Raw genomic sequence first — 6,983 nt, 5'->3', positions numbered from 1 at the left:
CTCTCCATCCTTACTTCTAAGGAGAATTCTGACTATACTTCTTTCAAGGCAAATTTGTTTGTTTTTCTGGTAGTCCCTGGTACTTTCAGTATTCTTTTATCAAAACCATAAATCAAATGTATCAGTTCTCCTATGGTCTTCCTTATTCATTGTCCAAGTTTTGCATGCATATGAAGTGACTGAAAATACCATGATCTGGGTAAGGTGAATCTTAGTCCTCAAAGTGACATCTTTGTTCTTTAACACTTTATTTATTTTATTTTATTTTTTTACTCTTAACACTTTAAAGAGAGATTTTTGCAATAGATTTGCCTAATTCAATACACCATTTGAATTCTTGACTGCCTCTTCCATGAGCATTGTTTGTGAATTCAAGCAAAAAGAGGTCTTTGATAACTTTAATCTTTATTCCATTTACCATGATGTTATTTATTGGTCCCAAACAAATATGCTGTTATTTGTGTTATTTATGTTGAGATGTAATCCATACTGAAAGCTGTAGTCTTTGATATTAATTAGTAAATATTTCAAGTCCTCTTTGCTCCCAGCAAGCAAAGTTGTGGTCATCTGCATATTACGTGTTATCAATGAGCTTTTCTCCAATCTTGATGCCACGTTCTTACTCATATAATCCAGTTTCTCAGATTATTTGCTCAGAGAGAATAAGTATGGTGAAATGACACAACACTAGTGCATACCTTTCCTGATTATAAACCAACCAATATCTTTATGTTCTGTTTGAACAACAGCCTCTTAGTATATGTATAGGTTTCTCATGAGCATAATTACTTGTTCTAAAATACTCATTCTTTGAATTGTTATCCAAAGTTATTTATGATCCGCTCAGTTGAATGTCTTCGCACAGTCAATAAAACACAAGTAAACATATTTTTGGTATTTTATGCTTTCAGCCATGATCCATGTGATATCAGCAATGATATTCCTCATTCTCATCTTCTTCTGAATCCAGCTTGAATTTCTGGTACTCCCTGTTGATGTACCCATTTTTAAATCACCTCCAGAAAATTTTACTTGCATGTGATGTTAATAATATTGCTTACTAATTTCTTCATTCCATTGGGTCACCTTTCTTTGAAATGGATACCAATAAGAATCTCTTCTAATCAGTTGGCCAGTTAGCTGTCTTCCAAATTTCTTGACATAGATGAGTGAGTGCCTCCAACATCAGTTTGTTGTAACATTTCAATTTGTATTCCATCATTTCCTAGAAAACCTTGCTTTTCACCAATGCCTATAGCGCAGCTTGAACTTCTTTTATCAATACCATCGGTTCTTGATCAAATTTACCCAATCTTTTTGATATTGTGAATCTGTGTATTCTTTTCATCTTCTTTTGATGTTTCCTGTATTATTCAATATTTTGCCCATAGAATCCTTACGGATTACAACCTGAGGCTGCAATTCTTTCTTCAAGCCTTGAGAAATGCTGAGTGACTTTTTCCCTTTTAGCTTCTAACCTAGGTCTTTGTACATTTCATTATAATAATTTACTTTGCCTTCTTAAGCTGCCCTTTGAAAATTTCTGTTCAATTACTTTACTTCATTATTTATTCCATTTGTTGTTGTTTTCTTCCATTATCTTTAGCTCTTCTAAGTTCAAGAGTAAGTTTGAGTCTCTTTAGTCATCCACTTTGGTCTTTTCTTTCTTTGCTGTTTTTTAAATAACCTTTTGCTTTCCTCATATATTCACTTTCAGATAGCCAAGCCAAGTTTGCCATAATCCCTCTCTTCCAGAAAAATCTTCAAAAAGTCATTATTGTTTACTATGTGAAGTCCATATGTTTTATGTTTGGGCAGTCTGGTGTTGTGGGTTCTGACCTGACTTTGGGAATTTATAGATAACTTTTCCTCATTCTTATCAATCTGCCTGAATTAAACACTCTTTTTCACACCTTCAAATCTCATTTATACTGTTCTGTTGATAATATACAAAACATTTCAAATGCAACATTTACTACATGTACAATTTAGTGACATTAATTACATTGTTTAAGTTGGACACCCATTCTTGCCTTGCTTTTGTTCTTTTGTAAGTTTTTCTTCTCTCATTAACATAAACTCACTGATCCTAAAGTTCCAATCAAATCTTTCATGTTGTTGTCCTCAATTTGATCCCATAAAGATAGTTCTTAAAAAAGCACAATGCTTAAGGCAGATGTTTTGTACTAGGTATACTAAAGTATTTTTCCATTTTAATATGAATTCATGGCTATTTGTGGTTTAAGGTTTAAAGATTATCTCAGGACAATAGTTTTAGGACATTAGTTTCAGGAGTTCCTGAAATGCCTCCAGTATTTGAAATTCTGAATTTTCTCTGTTTTGATCAAGATTTTTCTATGAAATCTCTAACCACATGCTCAGTAATGGTAGTTGGGAGCCATCCAGTTATTTTGAACTTGTGGCAAAGAAGGCAGTTGTTTTTTTGAGGCAATTAGCCACACATTTTCTATCATCTTTCTATTTTTGACTCTCTATTTTCCTCTGTGTCTCTAAGCAAATAGAGACTAAATGTTATGCCTTGAATGGCTGCTTACAAGCTTTTAAGACCCCAGGTACTAAGCAATGAATTAGAAGATAGAACAAAATCACTAAAGTTATTAAGCTAATTAACTTGAATGTTCCTTGAAGCTACCACTCGTCTGTCAGTTTGTTGTACTGTGGTGGCTTGTGTGTTGCTATCATGCTGGGAAGCTGCCACCGATACTTTAAATACCAGCAAGGTCATCCATGGTGGGCAGGTTTCAGCAGAGCTTCCAGACTAAGATAGCCTAGGAAGAAGGAGAGGCCGATTCTTATGAACACTATAACCACTAATGGTTAAACTTATGAACACTAGTGGAACATTGTCAGATATCGTGCCAGAAGCTGAAAGCATGAATAGCAGCATAACTTGGTCAGCTATAGTGACAGAAGGTGAGCCGCTCAGGTTAGAAGGCACTCAAAATATGTCTGGGGAAGAGCTGCTCCTCCAAAGCAGAGTAGACTGTAATGACCATAATGAATTGAACAAAACTTTTGGGACCTTCATATGCTAATGGGGCACAACTCAAAATAAGGAGAAACAGCTGCAAACATCCTTTAATAATTGGAACATAGACTTATGAATTGAGGAGAATTTGAAGTTGTTAAGAATGAAATGGAACACATAAAGATAGATATCGTAGGCAGACTGAAATAGTCTGGTATTGGCCATTTTGAGTCAGGTAATCATATGGTTTACTATTCTGGAAATGTCATATTGAAAAGGAATGGCATTGCGTTCATCATCAAAGCAACATTTCGAGAACTGTCTTGAAGTACAGTGCTGTTTGTTTTAAGATAATATCCATATCCCTCCAACGTAGATGAGTTAATATCACTATTATTCAGATTTGCGCACAAAACACTATAGCCTTGTTGATAGAAATGTTGCTGGAGATTGTGTGATAGAATTTTACAAGACTAATAACTTATTCATTGCAAATATTTTTTTAAACAACTTAAAGGGGACTTTAGACATGCACCTCACCAGGTGGAATAAAGAATAAAATTAACTACATATGAGGGAAGATAGGGTGGAGAAGCTCAGTATCATTATCCAAAGCAAAGCCAGGTGCTAAATGTAGAATGGGCCATCAATTGCTTGTATGCGAATTCATCCTAAAGCTCAGGAAAATTAAAACAAGTTCACAAGAGCCTAAATATTAACTTGCAAATATCCCACCTGAATTTAGAGATTATCTCAAGAACAGATTTGATGCTAATGATGAAAGATAAGAAGACTTGGGGGAGGATATGAAGAACATCATATAGGAAGATTGCAAAAAGTCATGCAAAAGACAGTAAAGAAAGATGAGACCAAGATGTCAAAAGAGAACTCTGAAACTTGCTCTTGAGCATAGAGAAGATACAGTGAATGAAAGAAATGATGAAGTAAGAAGGCTGAGCAGAAAATTTCAAAGGGCAGCTTAAGAAGACAAAGTAAAGCATCATGATGGAATGGGTAAAGACCTGGAGTCATAAAAGCAAAAAGGAAGTGCACACTCAGCATTTCTCAAGCAGAAAGAACTGAAGAAAAAATTCAAGGCTTGACTTTCAACATTGAAGATTTCTATAGGCAAAATATTGAATGATACAGAAAACATCAAAAGAAGATGGAAGGAATGCACAGAATCACTATATTAAAAAAAAAAAAAAATTGGTAGATGGTCAAGGATTTCAAAAGGTACTGTATGATTAAGAACTGATGGCATTGAAAGAAGAAATCCAAACAGCAATATGGGCATTTGTGAAAAACAAATCTCCAGAATTGATGGAATACAAATGGAAATCTTTCTACAAGCTGATGCAGCAAGGGAGGCCCTCACACATTTATGTCACAAAATTTGGAAGACAACTACCTGACCAACTGATTGGAGGAGATCCGTGTTTGTGCCCATTCCAAAGAAAGGTGACTCAACGCAATGAGGAAATCATCAAACAATATCCTTAATATCACAGGCAAGTAAAATTTTGATGAAGATAATTTTATAAGGGAACTGTCAAAAATTCAATTTGGATTCAGAAGATGTGGAATGAGGGGATATCATTACTGACGTCAGAAAGCAGAGAAAAGCAGAAAGATGATTACTTGTTCTTAACTGACTTTTTGACTATGTGGATCAAAACAGATTTTAGATAATATTGTAAAGAGTGGGTATTTTAGAACACTTAATTATGCTCAAGAGAAGCGTGTATATAGACAAAGAGGCAGTCATTGGAATAGAACAAGGTGATAACCTGATTGGTTTAAAATCAGGAGATGTGCATGCCAGGGTTGTATACGTTCACCATATTTATTCAGTCTGTATGCTGAGCAAATAATCCAATAAACTGGATTATATGAAGAAGAACAAGGCATAAGTTTGGAGGAAGACTCATTAACAACTTGTAATAAGCAGATGATACAATCTTACTAGGTAGAAAAAAGAGAACTTAAAATATTGTAAAATACTGATGAAGACCACAGCCTTCAGAATGGATTGCACCTCAATGTGAAGAAAACAAAAACCTCACAACTGGACCAATAACATCATGATAAGTGGAGAAATGATTACCATAAAAAAATTACAGATAAAGATGGCTAACATCATTTTGCTTGGACTCATAGTCAACACACATGGAAGGATGAGTTAAGGAAAAGACCTCTTTAAAGTGTTAAAGAACAAAGATGTTTGTTTTGGTACTAAGGTGCACCTTCCAAAGCCATGGTATTTTCAATTGCCTCATATGCATGTGAAAATTGGACTATGAATAAGGAAGACCATAGAAGAACCAATGCATTTGAATTATGGTGTTGGAGAAGAATATTAAAAGTAACATGGACTGCCAGAAGAAGAAACAAACAAACAGGAAAAGTGCAGGCAGAATGCTCCTTAGAAGCCAGGTTGGCAAGACTTTGTCTCTTACACTTTGGATATGTTTTCAGGTGGGGACAGTCCCTGGAGAAAGACATCATGCTTAGTAAAACAGAGCATCAGAAAAATAGAGGGAAACCCCCAATGAGACTGATGGCAGACATGGGCTCATACATAACAGCAATTGTGAGGATGGTGCAGAACTGGGCAGCATTTCTTTCTGTTGTCCATAGGGTTGTTATGGCAGCTAATAACAACAGTAAATAACAACAGTAACATGTAATCCTACTCTTAATCAATGTAATTATTCCATCACCACTTAGCATCTTTCCCCTCTGCATATTGCCCCTGCTAATAACTAACAAACTTTGGTCTTTGTGTACTTTCTTTTCTTGTTTTTTTTTTTTTTTTTGTTTTTGTTTTTGTTTTTAAAATCTGTTCACCTGTTTCCACTAGTCGTCTGGCAGTTTGTCCCACTGTAGTGGCTTTCATGTTGCTTGTGATGCTGAAAATTATGCAGCTGGTATTTTGAATTCCTGTAGGGTCACCTATGGTGAGCTTCCAGACTAAGACAGACTCAGAAGCAACAGAGATGGACTACTTCCAACTGTTTAGCCACTGAAAACCTTATGAATAGCAGTGAAACACTGTCAGATAGCACCAGAATATTGTATATTGAATCATGATGAATAGTATCAAGAATATTGTCAGATATGGTGCCAGAAGATGAGCCACTCAGGTTTCAAGGCACTGAAATACAACTGGGAAAGAGCTGCCTTCTCAAAGTAGAGTTGACTGTGACAATGCCAATGGAATAAAGCCTTTGGGACCTTCATTTACTTATGGGGCACAAATCAAAATGAGGAGAAACACCTGTAAACATACGCTAATAATTGGAACATAAAATGAACAAAGTATGAATATAGTAAAATTGGAAGTGGTCAAAAAAGAGATAGAATGCATAAAGATCGATAGATATCCTAAGCATTAGTGAACTGAAATGGACTGGTATTGCCCATTTTGACTCTGACAATCATATGGGTTAATATGCTGGGAATGAAAACTTGAGGAGGAATGGCATCACATTCATCATCAAAAAGAACACTTCAAAATCTATCTTGAAATATAATGTTGTCGGTGACAGGGTAATATCCTTATGCCTACAAGGAAGGTCAGTTAATACCACTATTATTTAAATGTATACATCCAACTCTAAAGACAGTTATGATGAAATTGAATTCTACCAATTTTCCCTCCCACAGAACAGCTGGTAGTTTTGAACTGCTGACCTTGAAGTTAACAGCTTGACTCATAACCACAGCCTTGGAAATCTTATGCAGGGTCAGTATGAGTCAGAACTGACTCCATGGCACACCACCAACAGCAACACCTTCTCCAGTCTGAAACTGATCAAACATGCAATCAAGATGTATTGATAATTACTGGTGATTGGAATGCAAAGGTTGGAAACAAAGAGGAAGGATCAGTTGTTGGAAAATACAGCCTTGGTGATAGAAATGATGCTAGAGATCACATGATAGACTTTTGCAAGACCAATGATTTATTTATTGCAAATACTTTTTTAAA

Source organism: Chrysochloris asiatica, unplaced genomic scaffold (assembly GCF_000296735.1).
Source record: "Chrysochloris asiatica unplaced genomic scaffold, ChrAsi1.0 scaffold00002, whole genome shotgun sequence".
Taxonomy (NCBI): Eukaryota; Metazoa; Chordata; class Mammalia; order Afrosoricida; family Chrysochloridae; genus Chrysochloris; species Chrysochloris asiatica.
The sequence above is the reverse complement of the archived record's forward strand: the minus strand, read 5'-3'. Positions refer to the sequence as shown.